Source organism: Betta splendens, chromosome 19 (assembly GCF_900634795.4).
Source record: "Betta splendens chromosome 19, fBetSpl5.4, whole genome shotgun sequence".
Classification (NCBI taxonomy): Eukaryota; Metazoa; Chordata; class Actinopteri; order Anabantiformes; family Osphronemidae; genus Betta; species Betta splendens.
This window is the reverse complement of record NC_040898.2, coordinates 8,816,599-8,843,629: the sequence shown is the minus strand read 5'-3', so window position 1 is coordinate 8,843,629 and position 27,031 is coordinate 8,816,599. Positions and strand designations below refer to the sequence as shown.

Below are 27,031 nucleotides of genomic sequence, written 5' to 3'. Positions count from 1 at the left end.
TGGAAATTTGCTCTGCGCATCAGATGGACGCGATAGCGGTTATTGAACTGCGGCTGAACCCAGATGAGCGCGAGCGCGTCTTAGGAAAGAGCGGTGACGCTGGTTTCTGGGGGCACACCCAGTGCACAGGTCATCCTGTTTCACAAACACACACACACACACACACACACACGAGCAGGCGAGAAAAAAAAACAACCCACTTTCAGATCGAACGTTACAAAACATCACGGGCCTTGTGAAAGGCGTCACATGTGGAGCTCTGTGGAGCTCTGACCTTGAGCGAGGCCCCCGTCGGTGGAGGCTTCTAGCTCGGCGCTCTTCACACATCAGTGCGGCTGGAATGAGTGATATGATGGCATGCGAGGAGGAGAGGAGATGGACTCGGCGACTCAGGGGGGGAGGAGAGCGTGGGGGGGGGGGGGGGCTTGTCGCAGCGGGACTATGTGATGCTCCCGGGAAGCTTCTTTACTGGAGCTGAACAGATAAACAGGTAAATGATCAAACCTGTTGTTCTCTCTTCTTCTCTCCTTTTTTTTTTGCTCTCTTGTCCCGAGCGTCTCTCTTTGTTCTTGTCCTGCGGGATTAGGTGAGGACGGACAGACTGAGAGGATGAAAGTTAATGTGGCCATCTGTTCTGGTTTAGTCAGATTCCTTTTTTTTTTTTTTTTTTTTTGGCTCCACACACCTCGTGTCACTCCGCTGGTCCTGCGCCGGCCGTAATAGCGGGCGACAGGATGACTTTCTGCTTCGACGAGCCCTGTCCTCAGGATGCTGGCGGAGGCGGAGCCACGCGGCGGGACGGGGGGGGGGGGGTGAGGGGGGGTCAAAAAATAATGAGAGAGTAGATGGAGGGGTGGTGGGTCACGGGACGAGGGAAGCCGGGATTAAAGGCGTGAGCCGCTCACCTCCTCCCTCCCTCCGGCGCCGCGGAGGTCAGCTGTTCCATGAGAGCGCCGCCGACCTTTCGGATCAAACTTTGATGTTAACTTCGCCCGATTCGTTTGGCTGCTCCTCTGCGGCGGAGATGGGGAGATAGTCGCAGAGAGGACGGACTGTGTTCCTGAAACTGGGCTAGTCACTGTCTAGAAACGCGCACTCACGCTACCGTAACCCCCCCTCCCCCCGCTTGGCCGCGATGCCTTCACTGTCCTCCTCTCATTCCGCTCTACGCTGTCTGAGGCATTTTAACGTGTCGTGAAAATCAAACGGAGCGCTTTCCACTTGATCGTGAAGGTTGAGGCAACAATCGCAGGTTCAAGTGCCTGCAGAGATCCTCCAGCCTAATAGGAGCCTTTCCATATTCGTTAGTGTGAATCACACACACTAGCATCGCTCCTTCTGTCCCGCCGTGCTGTTTCCACTGAGCCACACAACCCGTTGTATTCAGCAGCAGCTCCTGCTCTCAGGCTACAGACACGATAACACGAAACACCTGTACAGTATAATAGGAGGTAATTCAATACAACCCCGCAGCCGGCCGTGTTCTCCCAGGCTGAATCAATGCCTCTCTGATGCACCTTTAACAATAACGCGCCGCACGGAGAGAGCTCGCGCTCTTCTCGCAGCCAAAGCGAGCGGAGAGGACGCCACAGGCCTCTGTATCCGCGACCACCTCCAAAGGTCGTGACCTTTGTGCCGCGGCCTCGGGCCCACATCGAAGGCACTGATCCGGGCAGCGTCATCTAAGTCTCGCTGAGAGTTGTAGCACATCTGGCCACATCTGGATGACCAGTTCTTCTTCTCTGCCGGGTGCCCACCTGAATGCTTTGCTCACGGACGCGGCCTCGTTAAAGAGTGAAGAATGAGCCGTTCCCACCGTTTGAACCATGACACAGTTTCACGACGTCCTCGTCCCAGTGGTTTTGTAACGATCTATCAAGAACTCGCGACGCTGAAAAAGCGCGAGAAGCCGTGAACGAGAAACTAAACTTCCTCTTCAGTTCAGACAGAGAGACAAACCACACGGCCAGTGGCAGAGTCAACAGGAAAAGCAGTTGGTTCTTTAGTGAATTAACTCAAGGGCACAGCAATGAAAACAACCGGCACCAAAAGCCACATTTTTACATGTGCTGAACAAATAAACATGATTTTTCTTAATTATATATTTTTTATTCAGCTAAAAACACTAAAGTGCAATATTTGCCCATGATCTCTGCTGTGTTTAAGTGCCTGTCCTTGCACTCAAGGGCACGGCTCTGCTAAATGACTATCACAGTGCTGGGATTCTCTACTTGCTCCTTCTTTTTCCCCACAGACGGATCAAAGGACGTTTCCCTGCGTCGTCGGGATCCGGTCAGCCGCCGGTTCCTCGTGGATCACGAGGGGGACATTCGGGGAACGCGGCCGCTCTTCGTCGCTGCCCCGACTCCGTGCGCCTCCTCTCGTCGTCGGAGCCCTGGGAAACTCAGCACGAGTCACAGATGAGCAACATCTGATCCCGGCTGATTACTCCGTGCGGGTGTCATTTCCCATTTGCGTGCGTGCGTGCAATGAGTCACAGCGGCAGTGAGTCACCGTGCCAATACACAAACGAAACCAGTGAGTGAAATATCTCCACTGTTTATTAATTGAATTGCTTCAGAATAATCCTCATCACTGATGATCAGTGATTTAAGCAAGGATTGTCTTCATTTAAAAAGGGGCCATTTGTTGATGGAGGGCGCTGAAAGTAAGCGACGAGATACGATCGCTGTAATTCCTTTGATCTCAGCAACTCCAGCCTGCAACGCGCTCATTATAGAAGCAGAGTTATTAGATTATGCTCGTTGGAGCTCGTCGTGAGTCATCGGGGGCACATTAGTGTAAGGGTGACTTACACAGGAAACCCAAAAAAAGACAGAGCACAAGATTTGGGTGGCGATAAAAAGCTTTAACCTCAAATTTCCGTCACCAGGCTCGTGTTGTTTTCAAGAAAAAAAAAAAAAAGCACTTGTGCCCCGAGTGGCAGCAGAAAGCGAGCTTCCTCTTCTATTCCTTCTCATCGCTGCGAACTGTGTTAAAAGTGGAAAAAAAAGTTTGCTGCCTTCAAACTGGTTCCTCGCTCCAGACCACAGCACTGTGTAAAAAACTGTTTATTTACTCTCCAGCAGAGTTTACTTTATGCCCCCCCCTCCCCCTCCCCCCTCCTCCTCTGAGACCGTCTCCTGCTCAGTCGAGCGTTACGTCCCCCAGTTCCCATCACTTCCAGGTTTTCCTCAGTCGCTTCCTCTGTTTTTGTCACAGCGTGACACGGTAATCAATAAGCAATTAAAGAGGCGGCGCGGGGCCTCGCGCGGCTCGTCTGATCCCAGGTGACGCGCGAGAGGAGCCCGTCCGCGAGCGTCAGGTGGAAGCGTCGCGTCTACGCACAACGGGGGCGTCTGAATGCGGTTTAACGTGTTAACTGTGGTTACGCGTGGGACACGGGGTGACTTTAATGACCTTTAATGGCCGGCGCTTTCGCCTGATGCTTGAAAAAACAGCCGAGCGCGCGCGCGCGGCTTCCTCGCGTGACGCTTCGAGCTCCAGTTTACGATGGGCCTTAAAAGGAGGAGGAAGACGAGCCGGCTCAAGGTCAGACGATACTCAGCAGTAATCTCAGCCAGGAAGAGGTGTCGAAACCACCCATCCTGTGCAAAGGAAAAGCTGCCGCTGCTGCTTTACGGGGAATTCACGCGCGGCGCCTGCACCGGCGTCTCCCAGCCTCCGTGCGGCTGCCGCAGCTGGAGTCGCGCGCGCGCGACCCCCGTCCCCTCGTTCTGTCGCCGCGTGACGGTGACGGGCGGTCGGTGCAGATGTGTCGCATCACCTCACATCTGGAGGGAAACGCTGCGGAGGGTGTTAATTGTGTTGTTGTAAGCTTCCCGCGCTCTTGTAATTGAGTTATTGTACATAAAACATGTTATATGTGTGCGTAGGCTCGTGGGTTTGAGCACGTGCGTAGTACACGCCAGGAAAAAATAAGTTTGGCATGTTTTGCATCAGTGCAAGGAATAAAAAAAAAGTCCATAAACTTTCCCTTTCTGCCCGTCGCTGCCTCTCTCTCTCCTCTGCTTTCTCGGGCGCTCTTCGCCTTTTACAGGCTGCCATTTCCACTAAATTAGTGCCCAGGGTTTTAATTGCAGTTTATGAAGCTCATTTATTGGCAGCGGAGCGTGTGTTTGTGTGATCTGGCATCCAGCGAGGCGGCCCGTCCTCTCCAAGCCTCCCTGCGGTTTTGCATTTCTCTTTTCTCCCCCCTCGCTGTTGTTTTTTTTCTTCCTCCCCCTTTCTCTCTCTCTCTCTCTCTCTCTCTCTCTTTTTAACACCATAACGTTGCTGAGCTCAACCGTACGTGCTGCTGTTTTTATAGAGAATTAGCACTTCTTTACCCAGCGCCGGCGGTGCGGCTCCACGCTGGAAGTGTTGCCTTTAAATCAGCCCTTGCCTTTAAAACCGTACGGGCGCGTGCCAAAAGCCGCACTTTTGCATACGGAAGCTCCCATTTCTGACGTCTCCAGTCAAAGTGGTGGAAGCGCGAGGCGGTGGATCGAGGTTGCTCCCCTGATCCATGACGATCTCACTCACCCCCCCCCCCCCCCCCCCCCTCCACATCATCCCCTCCGTGGCATTACAGTGACAGCCTGGAGGCTAATTAAGCCTTAATTACATTTGTTGGAATTGATTTGTGATTTAGTCTTTTCTCTGTTGTTCCAGCTCATTGGCCCCCGTAGAAATGTCATTAATGCGCCATTATTTTCACGGGCGGTCTAATTAAAGGGACATACTCTCTGGGCCTCCTCTGATGAGATGCTGGGAAGGAGAACATGTCGGCGAACGGCCCCCCGACGTTAAAACATGGAGGACACGGCGGAGACAGAGGGTGCAGCTCAACCTCTCGTTCATTATTCTCATTCTTGACTGAACCAGGACCAGAATGGGGCTTTAAAGCGATGGAAGATGAGCGAGGGAGGGTTTTTCTGGGTTCATGCAACATAAACATGCTTTGTCGCTCCGCAACTTTGGAGGCGACTGTGCACCGTGGATTTTTCCTCCTTTGAGGATAATCCGACTGTTTCTCTCCTTCCAGTCTCTTTGCTAAATGGAGCATGATTCTACACGCGGACCTATTTTCGTACTTTATGCACCAACACGATATGGATCTCCTCGCGGTCTGAGCATGAAAAGCCAAAGCAGGTTCTTCCCACCGTCTCAAAGTTCCTCAATCTCACTCCTCCTAAATGTAGAGTTCATTTACAGTAAACACCACTTGGTGCTGAACCTTTTCCCATCTATTTCCTCATAAGGGAGAGTTTTAATGGGAGAAAGGTAAACACGGCAATGTGGTCCTATTTTGCCTAATTGTATCTGGATTTGGTCCCGGGCCATTAAAAGCCCCCGGCCTTAATGGTTAACCTGAGCAACAAAGCATCCGGCTGTTTGCAACATGGCTGAAAAAAAATCCCTCTCTGGAACGAAAAAAAAGCTGAATTTAGAGCTGGCAGTTGTTTGTGCTTCTTTTAAAACATTGCTCTTTCCTCAGGGAGGCCAAAAAAATGGAGGGGGGGGGGCTGCGGTGCATTCACACGTGGATGCTCAAAGCAGTAAGAATCGTTCCCAGCCTCCTCTGGCCTCACATGGCCCACGCTGAGGACCGCTCTCTCTGTCTTCCTTCCTCGGCCCCAATTTCCAACCGCGTCGGCGCGTCCTCCGCGTGCGCCCTCGCCGGTTGTTGTGGTTGTGTGTGTGTGCGTAACGGGACCCGGTCCGGTCGGACGGCTGCTTCGCGTGAAGGGAAGGCAGAGAGGCCGGAGGAAACGGCAGCGCTGGAGAGCGAGGGGGGGGGGGGTTCAGGGTCACTCGAGTTTGTTGCTCATGGGCTGTGGGGCGGCGTGCTCCCTCCACCCGCTCCGCTCCGCAGTCGGGCCCTTCTGCCGCTTCCCTCCGCTCGCGCCGGCTGTCTCGAAAAGGCCGCGGAGGACGTTGAGCAACACGTAGAGGGGCTCAGCGTTGTGGCAGAGCGAATTATCCGGCATAAAGGTGTTTTCCACGACGTGGTCGGCTGCCTGCGATTGCTGAGTCGTCCGGAAAAAAGCAATGCCCTCGCATTCTTTATTCTTGGGTAACACGGCATAAAAGGGCTTCCATTTTTAGCTTTACGGCAAATTACATTAAGCCACAGCTCAGTGGGTCCGAATGCTTTGAAAGTAACAAAAATGGACAGCGAGGGGATAAAGGTTTTTTTTTTTTTGATTTTGTTCAGACTTTCTGCCGGCAGCGCCTCCTTTCTACCTCCTCTCTGCTGCAGAGTGGGGGGAAACAATGGGTTAAACCTGTCTGCAGCCCACATCTGGGAATCATTTGAAACATTCCACAAGGCTTACCACATGTTTTCAGATGGACTAAATCCTGCGAAAGGCTCGGCTGTCAGAGGTTTGAAAAATCATCGTTTTTTTTTCTTCTTCTTCTTTTTTTATTTTTTGCCAGGAGGGGAAAAAATGAGAAAGAGAAAATTAAAGCGTATAATAGATTTGCTCTCTTGCAGGTGAGATTAAGTAGAGATGTGGGTGGGAGTGCAGGGCTGCAGGCGGCCGCGTGTGTTTGTGTGTGTGTGTGTGTGTGTGTCCCTGTGTCCTCCTGCATGTTTGGTGGCGGCTTTTCGCCTGCGTTCTGAATGAAAGAAAGCCATTTCTTAACATCTATTTGCAGTTCAAAGACGGCCTTGGGCCTTGGCTAACTGTTTCCATGCGACTGATACAATCTCGCGTGCTCTCTCTCTCTCCCCCTTCCGCTCGCCCATTTCTTTATTCTTCGCAACCTAGCGCCGTGGAGTGAACCAATATGAAACCTCTGTGGCTTCAGCCCCTGTCACTGGCTCCCTGTGCTCCTCGTGCTCGTCCCGTTGCCGCACACGCAGCGAGCAGCTTTTGTCGTGAAACCTTTAGCCTCGGCCCGAAACGCCCCGTACGGCGGCCGCTCGGCGGTTTCAATATTGCACTATGCAGTGGTTGACAAGCTAATAAAGGCCAGCGGCGGAGTGCGTGATGAATGGCTGGCTGCCGGGAGCTCCAGAGAAATGCGGTTAAGACGGCAGCAGCCGGCTGGATGAATTAAAAGCGGAGGGCCTCGGAGGACCGACCGACCACCGGGCCTCGGCCCAGAAAGGCAGGAACGTCAGAACCCCTACGCGTCACGTGGCTCCGGGGTGCGTTACACGCAATTGTCCGCTGACATTTGCAGACGCGGACATGTTTTTCTTGGACGCGGGCGACGGACGAGGGGCCCCGCGTGCGTCTCTGCCACCCCGTCTTTTACCCTGTGAATCAGACCGCAACATGTGGTGTGCGGCTCCACGCTGGGGGTCAGCGCACTAATAGGGCCGGCTAATGTTAGCGCACGGCGACCGGGCACCTGCCGAGGGACCGACCAGGTGAGATGAAGAAGGAAACAGGGAGCATTTAAGGAACCTCTGGATTATTTGCTGGGATCTTTGCAGGGCCAGTGTGCATCAGGCCAGATTCCAGATGTTGTGTGTCTTGGTGAACAAACTGTTTTACATCTCAAATTCAAATGAATACAAAGTATCCTCTTCGGCCTTCATCTCATCGCTGCTGGTCTGTCTACAGTGTTTACAGTGCGCATACCTAAGCCTTTAACTCAGTGGAAATAAAGTGTGTCTAAACTCTTAGTAGCCAGACTCAGAGCTAATCCATGTGACACACACACACACACACACACACACACGCAGCATACGTCGTAAAGGTTCGCACATGCAACCCATTAATGTAACATGCATCAGATGGCTTTGCACTGCGCCTGACATGCCCTCATGTATGTGTGCGTGGCACACGCCCAAACGCGGCCTGTTCGCGCACGCCGGAGTGCAGGGAGCTACTCTCGACCGCCAGGCCATTAAGATTCAACTCCAGCGGCTCCCGGCGTAAAAGCTGGCTACGCGGGGAGGATGCAGCTGGGCTCGGGCGACCCCGGAGGCCGCGCCCCCACAACCCCCCCCCCCCCACGCGGAAACACATGCTACGCACACGTATGCGCGGCTCCGCTTCCACCTGTCAGACCTGAAGACAGCTCCATCGCTTCACCCGCCCTCCACCAGCACATGCTGTTAGTGTCCCACTACTCCCTCGGTGCTCGCCCCCACCCTCCCCCATCCACCCCCAGCACTGCATTCCTCACTTCCCAGTGATGTGTGACAAGTGACACAGTTCAGTGAGACCCGCTGCTTTTATGGAGGGAAGGACCCAAAGGCTGCGTGGAGAACAACAAGGACGCCTCGCCGTAGCTGCGTGAGGGACGGGAGGCGCCCGAGGAGGTGACACGGGGCCAAAGCACGTCACCGGCCCTCATGTGGGGCAAGAGGCTTCACATCCACCACCTGTCACCAACCTTTGCTTTCTGGGGCAGGAAGCTATTGAGAGCAATGTCGCAGTCACATGTGTGTGTGTGAGAGAGAGAGAACCGGCAGTAAACAATCCCTGTTCTGTCCTGTTCACACTTGAATGCACTGAACTAGTGTCACGCTAATTATGAATTCAGCAAAACTGTTTATATTAACAATTTACCAGGCATTTGCATATATAACAGCTCATCCGTGCATCGTCTGTCTTGTAAGCGTCAAAACAATCCAGTAAAAGAGAGATTTTTCATTCTATGTGTCGCTGATTTGTGGTATAGAATTCCTCTGACAGTGTCTCTAGAAAAAGTAGGAGCAGAGGAGCCGACTGCTGTAATGCAGAGTGACAAAGGCACCGTGCACTCTGATGGAGAGGTTGTAGAGGCTCTAATGGCGCTGAGAGCAGGCTGGGGAGACACAGTCACGCTACGAAGGAGCAGCCAAATTCTTTAAATATTTATGCTAAAGATACAAATTTAATAATAGCTTGTTTAGAAAACAGCGGGGACAAAAAACAGTATTCAAGGCTGACTGGAGATCTGGCTGCGAAAAGACGTGGGCTTCAACTGTTCAAAGGCGTATTCAGTTTCATTCATATTTCCAGTATGTGATTCAATGTGTAATAAATGCATAGTTAGATTTTAAACGTTGCTCCTCTGTCCTTGCAAAACATCTGTGTTTTGCAAAAGCATTCCACGCGTTTTGATTTATAACATTTTGCTTGCTTCACTCGCTTTTGCAAACTTGTATTGGGTTGCGTTGCTTTTAAAATATCACAAGTTACATAAACGCCGGCTCGCTGGAGACGCCATGAAACTCAAGCTCACAGCGAAGCGTTGTGCAACAGAGAACGCGCCCGTGGTCGACAGCGCGAGGCCAGATACGACGGCGAAGTTGGAAGAACCAAATAAACTTGTTGCCACCTCGCATCGTTTGCACATCTGGCGAGAGGACGTCCGCCGCGCGGAGGACTGGCCCCGCCAGAAGAAAGGGGCGTGGCCAGAGCGGGTGTCGGGTTTCACAGCCACACAAGGTGACTGCAATGGTTGCCTTCGCGAACGCCGTGCCAAACTTGGCTGCTCTGTGAACGCGGCTCGCCGCCTCTAGTTCGCGCCTCGCCAGGGAGGCGACTTCAGCGCAGCGCTCCGGAGAAGCGACCGCGTGGACGCTGGGGAGTCGGCAGAAAACTTTGAGAAGGAGACCCGCCGTGGAGGAACGCATCAGCCCGGCTCAAGTTCCAGCGGCGGCGGCGGCGGCGGCGGCGGCTCGAGGGGAGCGGGAGGAGGAGTCAATAGGTCCCAGGTACTAGCATCCACTCGTCTTTGACAGCTCGTCAGCGCGTGACGGCGCGCGACCCGGCTAGCAGCCTCAGCGCGAGGCGGACCTGGACAATGCGAGTGCGTCACGATGCGCGGGAGCGTGGCGCCGTTTGACGCCGCTCGCAGCAACAGGAGCGGGGCCCCTGACTGGTGTTGCTGTCAGCTCGGCAGCCGGACGCCATTGAAGCGTCCCGGAGGCGGCGTGCAGCGCGCGCAGGGACGTGTCACCAGCTAGCCGCGTAGCCTCGGAACGCAGCCGATGTCTGCGGCCGGAGCGCACGCGGGCGCGCGCGCGGTTTGTTTTTGCAGCGTAATCCGCGGAATGTGGAGAATTGTTCCATCACCCCCCCCCCCTCTTCCCTCCCTCCTCCCTCCTCCTGCTCCCGCACGTCGCTTGCGTTCGCTCACGTTCGCTCGAGGTGAACTTTGCTCGAGTGCGTGAGAGACTCGGCCGCCGATAGCGCCGCTTTTTTTAATGGATGAAGAGGCGCAGCTCTCACGGAGGCGACCGCCGCCTGCATTCCTTTCGCGGAGAGCCGCGAAGTCAGGGAGTCCAGGCGCACGTGTTCCACGGGCCCCGGAATGAAGCGTCTCTGAACGGACAGCTATCAGCCCCAATTTGTTCACGCCCCCGATTAACCCCTGTCAACGTAATGTGCCAATTTGAGGCGTCTGGAGCTCAGCAAATTAAATGTCAGTACGGTTGTGCTATAACATTTCAGTACCATGCCCTGCAGCGTCATAAAGCCGGGTGTGATCTTGTAAAGGTTGTCTTGTAAAAACCACAGAACATGGTGCTTATTACCCTCAATTTGAAGATTTAACAAGCACTTTCTGGATGTTGACTTTAATCGAACCAAGTGAAACGTTTTGCATTTTGCACCTCGGTTGTTGTTGTTGTTGTTGTTGTTTTTGTGCCATACTGCAGATTCAGCCTCACTCGACTTGGATTTTGTCTGCAGATTTTAATGCAGGATGGCTCTGTGTGTGTGAAAGATGCCCTTTTCGGTGACATTCAGAGCAAGATGCATTAGAGGCCAAGTAACTCCGTGGGAAATTTCGCTTGTGTGAGGGTTTCGCCACCTTGTCACCTACTTTCTTGCTGTGGTTGAATCTCGGGGCAGGCAGACCTAAAACCTACACCACCTGGGCTAAATGCATATGATGAACGCCTTAATCTACCAACTTGTGTAACGCGAACTCACGTCTGTTGAGAAATTGTAAAAGTGTAGTTCCCGTCTCAGTGGTTTGAAATGTGTTATCTAAGGAGCACGATGTTGACACTGATAAGCGTGTCGGTGTCATATATATATATATATTTTTGAACTCTGACACTGTGAGAGACAGTGATGTTGGCTGCACATGCACCGGTGGCACTTCAGAGCCTCAGATTAAATAATTAATAAATCACTGACAGATTGTATTAAAAGCTACAGAACTAAGGTGCAGCTGTAAAGGTTAAACCGCTCATGAAACAGACAGTGATTATAGCTCCGGGGCCGAGCTCTGCGTGATACTTTCAGACCAGTGCGACAGGCGTCGACGGGAAGTTGACTCTCTCCTGGTGTGAAAAGTGCCAGTTAAAGGCCCCACACGCCTCGGTTTCACATCGTACTAAATGTGTCACCGTGGAGGCCGTGGCACACTCGCGTCCCCTCCCCCTCCTCTGCAGATTGTAAGTGAAATGTGTGAGATACTGGAAAGGTTTTTTTTTCCCATTTTAACCAGAACAGTGAGTCAGTAACTCCTACATAGGTAAACATTGATTTTCTCATCACCAAATGAAAGTTGTTTGAACTAATTATTAAATAATAGCTCTGTTTGTATTTAGAACCACTTTTGGACATTGCAGCTTCATTTTAAAATTTGTGACTAATTTTCATATGCAGGATGTTTCTCCTTCCTCTTGTGATTGGCGTCATCTGTGCCGCTCAGCCGACACCACGTTGCTGAGTCATGCGAGCGGGTCAGTCACAACATAGTGTCCTTCACAGATTTAACAGGCTTTGCTTATTAACAGTCAGGACCGCACGTTTCAAGACAGGACTTTCCCTCCTCGTTTTCTCCCATAAGTTTTCGGCGTGTCAGGTGGTTTCGCTTGACTTGTGCACGGCCCTGTTATTCTCTGACTGGCGAGGGCTGTGCAGCCAAAGCTCCCCGTCGCTGACAGATGAGTAGCAGGGCACCCTGGAGATGTCACCTAGTGAGCTCCTACCGGTAAACACCTCGACCCAAACCCACCCACGCGCCCTCACACTCTCTATTTAAAGTCAAAACGACGCCGCGGAATTGTTTCGGCCACTGTAAATGGGAAATAAAACAATGTAGAAGGTTTCCTGAATGGCTCTTGATGTGTTGGTGTTTTAGTTCTAGAGGATAATTCCGCTTGTCACCATGTGTAGCCTAACGGCGAAACACTCACGTCTCCAAACTGATTACAGTGGAACCGAGCGGCGTAGCTTTCCGCTCATAAAACCGGTCCCGGCCTAAACGAAACGGGCCTCGGCTCTCTCGGAATAAGTAGGAATAAATTGGGATATTACAGCGGTTTGGCTGTGGTGCCCAATGACGTAGACGGTGCCTTGGGGAACTGGGGCGAGTGTGGGAAAAACAGGAGAAAAGAAGGGTGGGAGTCGATAACCAGGAGTGAATAGTCGAAGCCGAGTGGGATTTTTATTTTTTTGGACCGAGCGGAGCTGCTGTGATGTCGGGATGCGGCCGCCTTCTGCATGCTGATTCCCCCGTTCGCCTTCGTTCCGTACGAATCTCTACCCCGAAGGGCTGACGCTCCTTCCTTTTCTCGCCGGCTCCCTTTATTCCTATTTTCGTGCCTTTGATGGTCTTAAATAATCTTTACGTGTCAGAGTGCGCGGCTCCCAGTGTTCGTGTTGGGAGAGCGGTAGAGCAATTAGGTCAGAGTGGTAGAAAAACTTGGTTTCATGGCAGCCTTAAAGCGGCAGCCGTCGCACTCTGTATTCACATCCGACCGTCAGAGGGGGGTTTCAAAGCGGCCCGAGGCCAGTGGGGTTATCAGAACCTCACTCAGACAACCTTGTATCACTCCGTTGTGTAGTCTTATAATAAAACGTCCCAGGGTGGATCGTGGGTTGTGATATTTTAGGTTCTCTCCATGTTAATTTGCCTGAAGAATCAGGCCACGTTTGTCTGCTTTTTCCCTAATGAGGCTGAGCTAAAGACCCATATAACCTATTATCCTGGTTATTGATCTGGAGCGCGTTTCAAGCTAAATATTCCTCTTGGCAGACTTTGAATTCACCGACACGTTTGCCTCGTTGCCGTATCACGTCGTTTGCGTTGTAGAATGTGCCGCTGTCGCGCGTTCGAGGTTGCACCTCCGCCATTTGGCCCGCGCCGGTTCTGGCCCGTTCCCCAGCGTCTCGCTGCCGCCGTCGACCGAGTTTCGCGCGATTTTTCCACATTCATTTTGTACCTTGGCTTTTCACGAAAGTCTCCGCTCCCGGTCGGACAGTCCCCCGGCGCGGCGGCTGACATTTTCTAGTGAAAGAGGCCCATTGTAGGCCCTTAATCTCCCTCCACCCTCCTCCCCATAAAACAATGGTATCAATTGCTTCCACTGAGTACATCCGCAGCTCGAGGTTGGGGACAGGCTGCTCGGACCCGTTGGACGGCCGGGCCGACCGCTTCATTCGCTGCGATAGCTCTGTTTCCTCCCCGGGCGCGCGTCGGTGCCAGCATCATCGCTGCGGCATTGGATCCAGCCCTTGATCACGGCTTTCTCCGCCACCTCGTAAATGTGCAAATAATGGCATGTGTGTATATTTATTTTCCCGGGGAGACAGCGGAGCAAGCGGTGGCTGCGACGCAACGCTCTCCCCCCACCTCCCTAATGAATGGTCTCTATTCTATTTTCCTTCATTTTCTCCAAGACACCGCCATTAGGTTTGACAGATGATATGTTCGTTCGCTGAAACAGTGATCCTGAGCACACTGTCACTGGAAATTGGATTCGCCCACCCTCCCCTCCGCTCCTCGCCTTCCCTCCATCTCTCCTTTCCCTTCTGCTCTCCTTCTTCCCGGTGCCGTCGCTCCGTCCGTACGAAAGGACCTTCGTCCTTTTAAGTAACGTGCGCTGCACAGCTGTGCTGCCAAGTAAACCTCATGCCGCCATGAGTCAGACAGATAGCCAGAGCTGGTGTCACTTTCATAGATGTCTCACTAGCCAGTCTGGCCCCAGGAGCTGAGATAAGGCCACTGCTGCCCGCTGCCAAGTGTGTGTCTGCAGTCAGCTATGACAATGCAATGATTCAGTCTTTTGACATTCACCTAACTTTAAAAGTTATTATTGGGACCGATCCTCATTATTGTGTCTCTGTGGGCGTGTGTTGCGCTGCCGTAGCCGCAGCTGCTTGCGCATTAGCTAAGTCGCTCGGGCGCATTCATCAGAGTGAAGCGAACACCACGGCGGAGCGATAATGGCCGCTGAACAAAGATGAACAGCTAGCTGCCTGTCAGGAGCTGGGCCCATAGCATCGTTATCATACTGTACTACCTCGCCATGTGTCTGCCAAATCCGTGTAGCCTGCGAGCGGCTGCTGCTCCTTAGTCTGTTTTTTTTTTTTTTCTTTTCCGCCGACTGCCATCCGTTTTCAGCCAGACTCAGCCGGCGAAGAGCCATCACGCCGAATCACTGTCACGCTGAAATGGGGCAGCACAAAGCCTGATAGATGACGGGCTTCCTGTGCTTAGAGCTGGAGATGTGGACGTGGAGCCAAGATTCCCCACCGGCCAGTGCTTTGAGGGGTGATGAGCGTAATCACACCTACATTTTGTGCACAGTTAATGATTTCATTAATGTGTTGCGTGCATAGAAGCTGCAGCAATTGTGTTGATAGTGTTGCACTGCGTGTACAGTTAGTCACTGGGAGGAAAGCATCTCAGAAATGCAGGGAGTTGGACCTCAGCCTGCAGTTGTTTGCCAGCAAAGGGAGCATAAGTCGCGGATATAAATGGCGCTCATTCATTCAGTGAGATTATGAGACACTATCAATAACTGCAGATCCTCTGATTGGTTTTGTACTCCATTTCGCATCAGCGTCGCTTTCATTTTTCCTGGCTTTTTGTGTCGCAGTAATAATTCTGTAATGTGGCGCGCCAGGCAGCATATGGCTGCCATTGATGATCAACAACCTCTGGAAGGAGGTGACTGGAGTATGCAAATGTCTGCATGTTAATGGAAGCGTAATGTAATGAAGTGCGTTGTATATGGCCGATAATGAGCCGCGGTTATTGACTGTTGATGGCTCCTTCGCAGTCCGCCCGCGTCGTTTCACCGGCTTCCTCGCCGGCTCGCCGCCGCACGCGCGCGCTCGGCGGAACGCGCCCGGACGCACAAAGGCCGCGGCGCCGTTGATTCATGGCGCTGAGCGGAAAGAATACCTGGACTACTCGCCCATTGAAATTGTGAAACCAAATTGGCCAGAACTGAGACAGATGCAGCGCAGTAAATTAAACAAGCAATCTTCTCTGTTGGGTGACAGCACAATGGTGATTAGGGTTTCATGTGAGCTGCCCTACATTATTTATGGCAGTGCTGTGGGCTGCCTGCAGTTGAATAGACCCACAGTCCATTGACTGGGCACATTACAGGAGCGAGTCGTAGCATGAGGGGGAGTTAAAAATGGCTTTATTTCCTCTCGAGGAGGTCCATTTTCATCTAAATGAAGGTGGGAGCCCCAAGCGTGTTGTTTCTAGGCCCTGCATGTGTGAAATGTGTTGACTGTGTTCCAGGAGGTTTCCGCGTTCCAGGTCGATCATTTGTAAACATCGGCCACAGCTGGTTTTCTTACTCACCCCCCACCCCCCAACTCCCGCTCAGCTCGGTGCCACCTTCCCCATCGACAGTGTCGAGGTGCTTCCTCGAGGTTGTTTTGCCCCAGATGTCATGATGTTCCACGTTCACTCTTCTGCATAAATGGAAGCTCGAGAGCTGCAAACACAGTGCGTATCGCAGCTTTGCTTGTATTCTAAAGCGGGGTAACAGTTTGGATGCTTTCACCCACAGCGTGAAAATGAGTTTTGAATTTAACTTCTTTTACTTACATGTTTTTCACACGGCGGCGCTGCTCAGTCCCTGTCTCTTTGAAGGGCCTTCGTTGAAAAGCCGGACTTCTCTTTGTTGGAGCCGCGCTGCTGTTCCGCTGTTCGCATTAAGGACTAGACATTAAGTGGAACACAATGGATTACGATAAACAAAGGATTGGTAAGAGATTGAGCTGCATACAGTCCATTAACAAATGCTTTGATGACCTCAATCCCCATGCTGCAAATCACCCTGGGACATACCTGGCTTAAGCTTTCTGCAGCCACACACTATGACCTTCAAGGCAAAAGAGTCAAGGCTGTGAATCCAGTACTGCCTTTCTGATTTCTTAGCAGTTTGTGCTATATTGTAAATGGATACTCTGTAAATCTAGGTAGAGTTCACAACAGGATGTTGTTGGTAAAGGAATACAGGATCAACACCGAAGTAACACAAGTTCTACTGTAAACACTGGCCTGCTGTGTCAACAGAGGGATTTTTGCAACCCTTAAGGACTAAAGCGAGAAGTGGACTTAAAGAGAACGCTGTTAAACCCCTGATAAAGATAATGAAGTGGACTGTACGTGGCAAACATTCCTGTATGACATAAGCTGGAATGTTGTTGTTGCTAATCCACCCTTTTCGGGAACAGACTCAATGCAATCAGTGGAATATGAGGTCAATGAGCAGCCTACAGAAAATTAGATAGAAATACCAGTGGTGCAGGAAGCGTTTGGACTCTAGACGCTGATGCTCCTCGTCTGGCCCTTCACACGAAACACACGGCCCGGAGGCCACTGGTGGCGGCTCAGTAGTGAAGTGGAGGAAGTGGGAATGCGAAAAGTGGTAGAAACCATTTGGATCTCGGCCCGTTGTCACACCTTTGCACATGTGGCCCTAAAAAAAAGGGCCTTTTTTTCCATTAATATCTGAAAATAGCCTCGCTACACCGGATCAACACGTGCTCGCAGCGAGCTAAAAGCTGTTAATCTTCCCTGTGTGCTGGCGGTGTGGGATGTGATAATGAAACGCTGTGTCTAATTTGTGTTTTGTTTGTGCGCTCCACGACTAGCGGCGCCATTGTCGCTCTCCAGCCCTCGCACATGTTATGAAATGACTAACAAGAAGGCCAGGTTTGTTTTAGTTGTGAAATTAACTGTCATCTCGGCTTTGATGGATGCCCGTTGCGTGATTGTGTCCTAATTGTCCCTCACAACGGCGTGTTTCTATTCCCCGCTGGCCCCGGGCCCAGGATTCCCACTCAGACTCCGGTCCACTTGTCCGGAGCACCAGACAATGCCGGGCTGCCGTGCTTCTTCACAGGGCCTCTGTTGGACGGCCTTGTGGGGGGGGGGTCTTCTTATAGGCCAGCGCCAAATCTGCTCCCCTCCACTCAATCGCTTCTTTGTGGCGTCGTCCATGCGAATGTCGTGGCTCTTCAGATACCTCTCATCGCTTTCATCTGCGCCGCTCGCCTCGTCTTCGCACTTCAACCGCAGCCCCCTCCGCCTTCCAGCCATTGTGTTTTTCTACCAAGCCGAGCTGTCATCGTAGCCGCTCTCATGAAGCATGAAATGCAAGTTTTCATATTGGCGGGTTTTAAAACATCTGATCTAATCCAGGCTTTGCTCATTAAATCATCAGCGTGATGTAACGCTTCACAGCGTCTGTGTACCAGCATGGCATGTTTTTCCAGTTAGGCACTCCAGCATTTGACTCAGCCATAAACACAGGGCATCTGGTCGTCAGCAGTGAACCCAGCCTTCATCTGGACTTTGACATTGCAGCGCGGCCGAGCTCTTCGGGGAGAAGCTGCCCAGCTTGCGTGGGTATGATAAATGTTACTAATCACCTATTGACCCGGAGAGGTCAAGCCTCTGCCCCGTCACCCATCACCTCCTCCTTCCTGCTGTCTCCTCTCGGCCTCTGCACCCTGTGGCTCACCTTTATCTTGCTCAGACAGAGGCTTCCTCGCTCCAGCAGGGCTAACCGATACCACGCAACACCGCGGTTCACTTTCTTTGCAGTCAAGTGTGACACAGATGTATCTTGCCGAGAAGATCTTCCACTTGGCCGCGTGGCCTCTGAAATACATCCATAGTTTGGATATACTTGATACAGAAAAACACATCAGCTGCTCTTCCTCTGTTCCTCCTAGCTTCAATTTTGCCCTGCACTGCTTTTAGGACCATAACCAAAAGATAAGGAAATAGAGAGTGTGTGAGATTATCTTGGAAATAATCTTCTGGAAGAAACAAATTTATTTGAAATAAGAAGCACATAGGATTTACAATGTACACACACACAAATACACTCACACACAACCAAGTTGGTGCTGGACAGGGTTTTTTCTCCTCAGTGTTTTTCTCCGTTGGCAGTGTAAAGAATCGCAGAGGGGCTTTTGTTCTTTCGAAAATCCACCTGATAATGTCGGTGGCTGGCTCCTCGCCTGAGCTGGTTGGATTTAAAGGATGAAAAAAAAAACCCTTTGAGTTTCCAGTGTTTAGACTTTACACACACCAGCACAGTGGCCCAGATTTCCGAGCGTCCTCCAATGAAACGGCGAACGTCCTCGTGGCGAGCGGGGGCCCAGAGAGTTGAGCGGTGGCTACAGGTAGGAATAACAATAGCCGTACCAGCGCCGAGCCAAGTTCTCTGGGTTCACAGATAGGCCTGTTCCCCATCCTCATCTCCATTTCCACTTTCAGCCTCCCACATGGGACTGATTGAGCCATTTCGCATTGCTAAGCCGCGTGAAGAGTGCTACTTTTCTAATGGAAGAATACTGCTAAATCAGGCCTTGACAAATCTACTGTCTCCATGTCCCCACATTGAGGGTTGGCGGATTAGGCTCTAATTTTAGTTCCACTTATCTTTTCAGCTGCTTTTTAGAATTAGTTTCAAATAACAAAAAAAAAAGTGTGTAAAAATGTGAGTTTTGGGGGTCGGACGGAGGGTTGAGGGAGTTGGGTATTGTCAGCGAAGCGAGGCTGCGGGAGAACAGATTGTGTAGCGGAGGCGCGGCGGAGGGAGTTCAGATTTATGTACGAATCCCCCGGAAAATAACAGTGTTTGTGGCGGCTGGGCAGAAGGTAGCACTTTAACAGATATCTTCCTCCGTCGCTGTCACTCCCACCGCGCCGCGTCTCAAGTGGCTTCAAGCGATCGCAAAGCCTGATGGAGTTTTGGAACAAGCCAGACCATAAAAAATGCAAAACAAGGTTTTTTTCCCCTACTTCCTCAGAAAGTTAGATCCTGGGAGTTTGTGACTGAGGCAGAATGTGTAATGAAGAGCCCGCTTCAACACTCGACTTTCTAATCGATTTACTGCAAGTCAGCACTAAGTTAATGTAATCTAAACAAAATCACTTTTCTAGACTTTCTCTAATGTCACTGGGAGCCTGATAGTTAAGGCCTTTCCATCTCGCATCTGTTTGGCTACTGTGACACGTCATCAATAGTAAACAAGCATCAATACCCACCGAGGGCAGTTGCATTTTAAACAATGGGGATGCAGAGTTGGAGCATTCAGCAGTTTTTGAATAGCCGCCGGGTTATTGATTCTCCTCTTTAAGGCTGGCATCAATTCCTCTCTGTCCTGTCTTTTCTATCTGTGACACTGAGGAACACATGCATGTGCTCTTCAGTTGACCTGGGGTGAGGGGATGGAGCGGCGCCCCCCCCCCCCCATGGTTGCAGGTAGTGTTTGGGTGTGATTATGTAATCCATCAGGGCATTCCCATAAAGGGGAGGCGCCTCGGACGGCGCGGCTGATGACCATCGTCTAGCAACTGCCCGAGGGCTGGAATGTTTTGTGCTCCGATGTGTCGGACAGGTGGCTGGGAGACGCTAATTGATTAATGATCAGGGTGATATACGAGCCCCCGCGGCCAGCCTCAACATAAAGGCTCCGAGCACCGGTGTCGCCCTAAATCATTTCCAACCAGGCCAGTAAAACCAAAACAGTTTCCTCATTAGCATATGAAAACCCTATCAGGAGGGGAACTGTGCCTCCAAAGCCTTTGTGGACCACCTATTGTCAACATCCTGGGCCTGAATTAACAGGCTAGCATTTTATGCCAGATGAATAATGACAACAAAGATGTTTTTATAATAAGGGTCACTCAGCACTAATGAATGATTAACAGCACAGCATTCTCTGCCTTTCATCTAATTTGGATTTTAACTCCTTTATCTGCCCGTGCACGGCTTTGACCAAGCAAGCGTTGCCTAATGACCGTACTCATATAATGAACTATTGTCTCCTGCACGCCGCGCCTGTTATTTTACACAGAACGTAAATCCTTGTTGGGAATGGATTTCTTCTCACCGCGTGTTATTGTAACAATAATTCCTCACACATGAATAATTTACATTTCTTTGCATGGCTGTTTTTGCTCTGTACATCACGGAGCTGACACGTTTTCCATTCAAGCGGAGTCCGACTTTTTTTTTTTTTTTTGTGAATGATTGAGCGTTAGTGAAATTCACCTGCCCCCAGATGATCGTATTTTGCACTTGATGTTCCCTGTGACTGTGCTGCCGCGGATTAGCCTCTCTCCATCGCCGTCTCGCTTCCTCTCCCTCTCTCTGTTTCTGTCTCTCCCTGGTAATTTACCGTTCCACAGGGGGCCTTGCGTGACCCTCTTCATTGTTTTGTTTGGATGACTCTAAAGGACAATAGCAGTCTGGAGCCTTGGCCGGCACTCGGCGTGTGTGAATCTGCATCTTTCCACTGGGACTTGTGCGCTCCGATGTCAGGAGAGGTTATGTGATCTATGTGTGACTGAAGGGGGTTTCCAGCGCTGAAAGTCAGAGCTTCAAGAAGAGGGGGTTATATTGTGTGAATGCATGCGTGTGTGTACAGTACGTGTGTGTGTGTGTGTGTGTGTGTGTGTGTGTGTGTGTGTGTGTGCAGTCGGTGGAATTTGATAGAACCAAGCAAGTTAAAACAACACATTGTGTCTGTTTTACTGTGAGCTCATGACTAGCGCCGCGGGGCTGCCATTCCCAAGAAAGCACGCACTTAGAGACTGCTGCTTGTGCCCACAGTCGCTCCTACGTGTTCGAATGGTCAAGTTAACGCCTCACGGCCGATCACTTGAGAGCTGGATCCCATCAGACCTTCCTAAGCATCACTACAGGACTTGTTTGTAGTGTCTATAGTGGTTACTCCAGGCTACTCTTGTCCACTGTCATCACTGTAGGGGACACACACACACACACACACACACACACACACACACACACACACACACACACACACACACACACACACACACACACACATAAATCCAACCGTCGTTTCATTGTTCTGTACCTGCTCTCGCTCTACGTGAAGCTGTTTTTGAATGAGGCGGTACATAACGTTCAGAGCCCCGATCAGGAAGCGAGACTACGTGAATGGAAGGAAGTGAGATGAGGAATTACTCAGGCGCTGGGCAGTGGCCAGCTGATTGTCAGTTTAGAATAGATAAGGTATTTACCCACATTCAAAGTCATGCACCAAAGTCAGAGGTGTGTTGTGTTGTGATATCACACAAACGTTGGACCATGGTTTGCTTTGCACACATGTAATGTCTTTGCAGTGTATAACTGAATGCACTATTTTTGTCAAACTCTATTTATATCGCTGCCATTGAGGTTTTCTCAGAAGCTTTCAATAACAATTTATTGGGAAATTTATTTGCTGCCTATAAAATGGCGCCAAGACCTCTTTGGCCTGGAGGGAGGGATTTTTCTGGAGTTGTATCATGACCCTTCTAAAGCGCAACCTTTCCCATGGCTGTCAGAATTCTCTGTCCTGAAAATAAATTTAAAAAAAACAACGCGATGTACAGACACTTTTATTCTTCGTGCGACCAGCGCTTGTTAGCATGAAATAATCTTAAACAGACCGCGGCTCAAAGTGTCATTGGAAGTCCCTGGTCCTCGGTCCAGCATCGGGGTTGGACCTCCAGTATTGATCTGGGCTGCATCAGCACAGCCGGGCCTCTCGGAAACGATGACACGCCACTTTAGATCAGTCTGGATCCTGGCGATGAAGGCGCCTCTGTGTCCCTGTTTGTGCATCAGGCTGTTTGTGCGTGGGGATTTTTCGGCTGCCACCTGATTCACATTGCCGTAATTGAGTTGTGGTCGCGACCGCTGCTGGGCCCAAGGTGATTTACACGCCGCCATCCACATGATGCACGCATGTACCGAGCGAGAAAGTCCGAACTGTTGCTGGAGGGCGTGGAGACGAGCGAGTGAGGGTTTTCATACGTAGCGGAGCTGGAGAGCCTGAGTCTGCAGCACGTGGACGACAACCACAGAGCTCTTGGTTTCAAATACCCCCCCCTGTCTTTGTTTCTCCCCTCGGAGCTTAGGAGCTGCAATCGATTCAAGGGGAGATTTCCTCGGCCAAGGACAGGGGAGACTGACGTTTTTGGGGTAAGCCCGAATTTGTCGCTCCCGTCAGCTGAGGGTAATGGGACGCATCCAGACTTCACACTGTGAAGTCTCTGTCTCTGTACGGTGGCGTTGTTCCTCGTCATGTGACCGCCCCCGTTGGTTTTGTGGTCATGCGAATCCCGTGATTGAATGTTTAACCCCCCCCCCCCGCTTGTCGTCATGCGTCTTCTGCTTTTTACTGCCCTGGTAAAAGGTCACAGCTTGTGCCCGGCTCAGTGTCTGTCACACGTAACAGACGTACATCTGCCTTTTTTTTGTATAATCTGGGCTCCGTTGCGTCAGAGCTGGAGTTGGCTGCATCGCGTTAAAGCGGCATCGTCCACACATTAGAAACTGGCCTGAGTCGGATTTCTCTCATTGTCATTTACCTGTGTTTCAAACAGGAAGGAGCTACAGTCACTGCTCAGTTCCCCTGAACCGATTTCAGGCACAGGCCGTCCCGTCCTGACTGTCTTTCCTCCTGTTTTGTCCCGTCCAGTCCCTTTCTGGCGTCGAGGAAAGGTGATCCACCCCCCCACCCCCCCTCAGACAAACGCCCCCCTCCATCCCAGTCGCCAAGCGAAAGTAAACAGGGTGTATCAGGATGCCAACCAGTACCCAGAAGAATGCAGCCCCCCTCCCCCCTCCGTCCCCTCCATTGGATGCCCCCACCACAGTGGGTGTGTGTTGTTGTGCGCAAACACACACTCACACCCAGAGGAGACGTCCATGTTGTAACATGGGATGACAAGTGGTCTGGCAGACTCTCCCCCTCTTAGTAACAGCCTGGTTCGATGGACTCCGAGTTCCTCTCTCTCTTTCGCTGATTCGTCTTCTCCGCTCACTTCGTCTGTTCGCGGCGAAAATGTCACGCTGGAGATTGGACATCGCCGCCGCCGCTGCTGCCGCGTTTCGTATTCTGCCGTCTGGCGCGTGCAGCCCTCGCACGCAGCCGTTTTCCACCCCCCCCCCCTCCTGGACTTAGCAGGTTTGGAGTTGTGGTCTCCACGTAAAGCGGTATTTAACCCCCCTCTCCCTGTCATAATTCAGATCCAGCCTCATAAGTGGGCTGGGAAGCGGCCCCAGCAGTTGATGTGGAACACATGCCTTTAATGATTCACACTCTGTGTGCGGTAGGTCGGTGGTGGCTGCCGAGCCCGCCGCCTCTCCCTCTGTCTAGAATACGACTCCTGTGCTTTTTTTTGGGTGTTGGGCTTTTTTTTCTTTAACCGAACTCCATACATGGAAACTTCAGGGAAGTTAAAAAGTGTTGTTTATGCAGAGTAGTTCCTGTTTAATGGTGCTTGGTATTCTAGTCAGAGCTGAATAATAAGCATTCTGTACCTTTGTTGGTCAGCCAGCGCTTTCTGTCCCGTCACATCACTTTCCATCTCCACTCTAATGCCTCTGGACTCTTTCGTGTGATGTGTTCCACTGTAGCGTTGGGAGCAGTCGCACACGTTCAGATTTGACTGTTTGTGCGATTTGCGCAAACCTTAATGGTTGAGTAAGTCTGTGCTCATTTACTGTGAAAACATTCGAATGTGAGTGTATTGCGCAGCATCCTACTTCCTAACCGGCAGCAGATGAGAAGACGTGATTGACTTTTGGGTCCTTAGTGTTCACTCCACCCACACAGAGGAAATTGAGACGTCTGACAGGGCGTCATAAATCTCACAAGGACAAATGCACCCACTGCACCCCCTCCATCGCGTATTCATCCACTCAGAAATTGCTCTACCTTTTCATTGTGGGTGTAAATGGGGAGTTTCTTCCTGTGCAGTCAAAGACCAGTGAGATGTGCCAGCACGTGACAGGGAGTGGGCGCTGGCCCTCCGACCGTAAATGGCTTCCTGTTTTTGGCTTTCACCCCCAGCCGACATCTTTCCATCCACGCTTCCATCTTTTGTTGCTGCTCGTTTCTCTGTCTCACCATCCTGGGTCTCACGCCCCTTTGGGTGGCCTCGTCTGACCCTTCCTTCCTCCGTTCACTCACGCATACACACTTCACGCGTCACGCGAGCGCATTATATTCACGTTTTGTGCAGAATGTCTTGCGTTAGAGGGGGTCGTTGGGATTTAACTGGTTTGTCACAAGTATAGATGAGTTTTCCTACTCTGTTTACTGTGTTTTATGTGGCGCTCTGAGTTTTACAATACCCGTAATCCACGGCATAACAAAGCACCGCTCGTAAATGAAACTATGCCTTCGTGCTGTGTTGTGAGTAAATTGGTGTTAATCTGTGTCGGGGCCATAAATTAAGCTTTTCGTCTGAACTTGATTTATAAAGTTTGGTGCTGGTTTTGGAACGGCGGAGTGAGTGCTTATGAAATATGGAGTGCGTGTGTGCGCGCGAGTGCTGACACTGATGACGGGACCTCCCTGGATTTGAGTGTTGCTACAGAACACCACCTGATACTCAGGCAGAAAAGCCCCGCCACTGGAGGTGAGAGGGCGTAGCTGCTCTGCAGTTCCTCTTTGTGGCGCCTCCTGACAGTAAGTTGGCAGCACGGCAACATAAACAAATACCCTATAGTGGGCTGGCAGACACGGTCCCCCTGTTAGCAGTTACCATGCACAGCCCAGCTCATACCAGCAGCCACAAGCCTGGAGGAATAAATCCTGAAGGCGAAGGTGCAGCCCTCGCTTCTTAAAGGGGCACCGGCCCGCATTTGTCTGCAGCCCCGATTTCCTCGCCGTCGTCACGGTTGCACGGGCCGAAGCGCTCGCTCTGCGCCGCATTGTTTCCAGTCGCTCATTGATGTCTGTAACCGTGGGTGCGCGCGCCTCGTGGAGGTTTCCAACAACATCATTCCAGCGCCGCCCATGAAGAGGGAAACTGCTGCCAGGGGTCCCAAAATAGTTGTTTGTGCTGAGGTAGCGAAAAGCATTCATGATGTAACGGAGGGTGGGGGGGCGCGTGCGCACACACACACACACACACACACACACACACACACACACACTGCTGCTTCATATGTGTGCATACAGACTCACATGCCTGCAGTTTTCTCTTCCTCTGCTTTCTCTCTCTCTCTGTCTCTCTCTCTTTCTCTCTCTCTCTCTCGCTCTCTCTCTGTCCAAACACAGTGGTGTATTGTACACCCGGACCTGGTCTGAGTCCAAAACCGAAAACAACCCAGATTGCTGAAACAGAGGGCCCTCTACTAAAAGCCAGCCGGACCGGGGATATTAAAGCTTGCTATGTCCTTCCAAAGCAGTGTGTGTGTGTGTGCGTGTGTGTGTGTGTGTGTGTGTGTGTTTGTGTGTGTGTGTGTTTGTGTGTGTGTGTGCAGCAGCTGACATGAGACGTCAGTGCAATTTCATAAGCACCTGAAAGGTTCTTCACAGCATTCAGATGCTCTAGTTTCACCAGTGGTGCAGGTAATAATGACAGATTACACCCACATCAACTAAACCTCCGCCCACAGTTGTGTCGTGCACAGGCTTTGGATCATGGGAAAACCTTTATGCAAAATCACTCTTCAGAACATGTAAATCAGGCAGCGGCTGGGGATTATGTCACTGCCAGGCATTCTGTGGAAGCAACAGCCCCGACTGTGTGTGTTTGTGCGCGTCTGTGTGTTCGCGTGGGGCAGAACAGAACCGTCGCTGCCGCGTCTGTGAGCGGCAGAAAGGTGCAGGAGGACGAGGAGGATGAGAGCGGGGCTGACAGAAAGCCTCAGGATCAAGCTGTTCCAGTGACAGAGCACGGCGCAGGCAGCTCTGGTGACACTGCAGCGCACGGGAGGAAGGCGGGGGGGGGGCATGGAGGACGGGGGAAACGGGGGAGGCCTGAGCGGTGGAGACGAGGTCTCAGCTGCTACAGTAGACGCCTGTCTGTTTACCTCAGGACGGGAGGACACGTGTGTGCATGCGGCTCTCACCGCGCTCGCAGTGAAACTTTCCACCAAAGAGGCGGCGCAGACGGCGTCCAGGCCCCAGATGCACCTCCACCCCCACTACATCTCTCCCTGCAGGTCCCAGTGGGCACATCTCTGTAATGGCCCCCTATCGATCCGGAGACCTCCTTGTCCACACTCAATGCCCATCGATCGGCGCCATACAAAGAGTCTCAGAGGACGGCTTCATATCTGTGTGGCTGTGAGAGCGTACGCGTCTAAAACCCTACGCTTATATTTATAAAGCGTGTGTGTGTGTGTGTGTGTGTGTGTGTGTGTGTGTGTGCAGGAATCCTCGCCGTCCCGCTTTTATGTAGCCCGAGGCCTTCGGTGAAATTGTCCCGTTGCACCAGACATCAAGCGAAGGCTGTTCCCTCATTAAAGCGTGAGTGATGCCGGCCTCCACGTTTTAAAGACACATGAACACCCGACATGAGAGGACTCGGCGCATCCCCAAAGAGAGAGACGAGATAGAAGCAGAAGAGAAGGTTCCTTTGCTTCCCATGTCACAGAAAGCCTGATTAATCAGTCAAGGCACATGAAAACTCTGCTTGTTATTGTTGCTGCTTGATTTATTGAAGCCTGGATCTGGGTCAAACATCCACTTTTTCTTCTTCTCTCTCTCTCTCCGTCCTCTCTTCCTCCTCTTTTACCGCCTTTTTCTTCTTTTTTTTTCCTACCTAAACAAGAACCCACCCCCCACGTCTCTTCCCTTTGTCTCTCATCTGGTTTTCTGTTTTTGTTAAAGGCCAGTTGATTAATGGTGCAACAGACAAAGCTTGCAGTCTGTTTCTCAGCGCAGGGCTCAGATAGCGCTCCGCTCTAGGTAAACCAAAACACATGTGCTCTGGACAGCCAGTAGGAACCCCCGGGGAGCGGGCGAGCGAGAGAGAGAGAGAGAGAGAGGCCAGATCACCAGCCGTGATACATAGGCTCCTCCATTCGCTG

General features: G+C 51.5%; 1 protein-coding gene across 1 annotated transcript in view; it reads left to right on the top strand.

Moving 5' to 3' along the window:
• Positions 1–9,264: 9,264 nt before the first annotated feature.
• raraa (retinoic acid receptor, alpha a) overlaps positions 9,265–27,031 on the top strand; it is a 96,978-nt gene continuing 79,211 nt past the window's right edge. The window contains exon 1 of the mRNA XM_029133255.3: positions 9,265–9,670. The gene's annotated coding sequence lies outside the window, so the exon portion shown is untranslated. The remainder of the gene's footprint in view (positions 9,671–27,031) is intronic.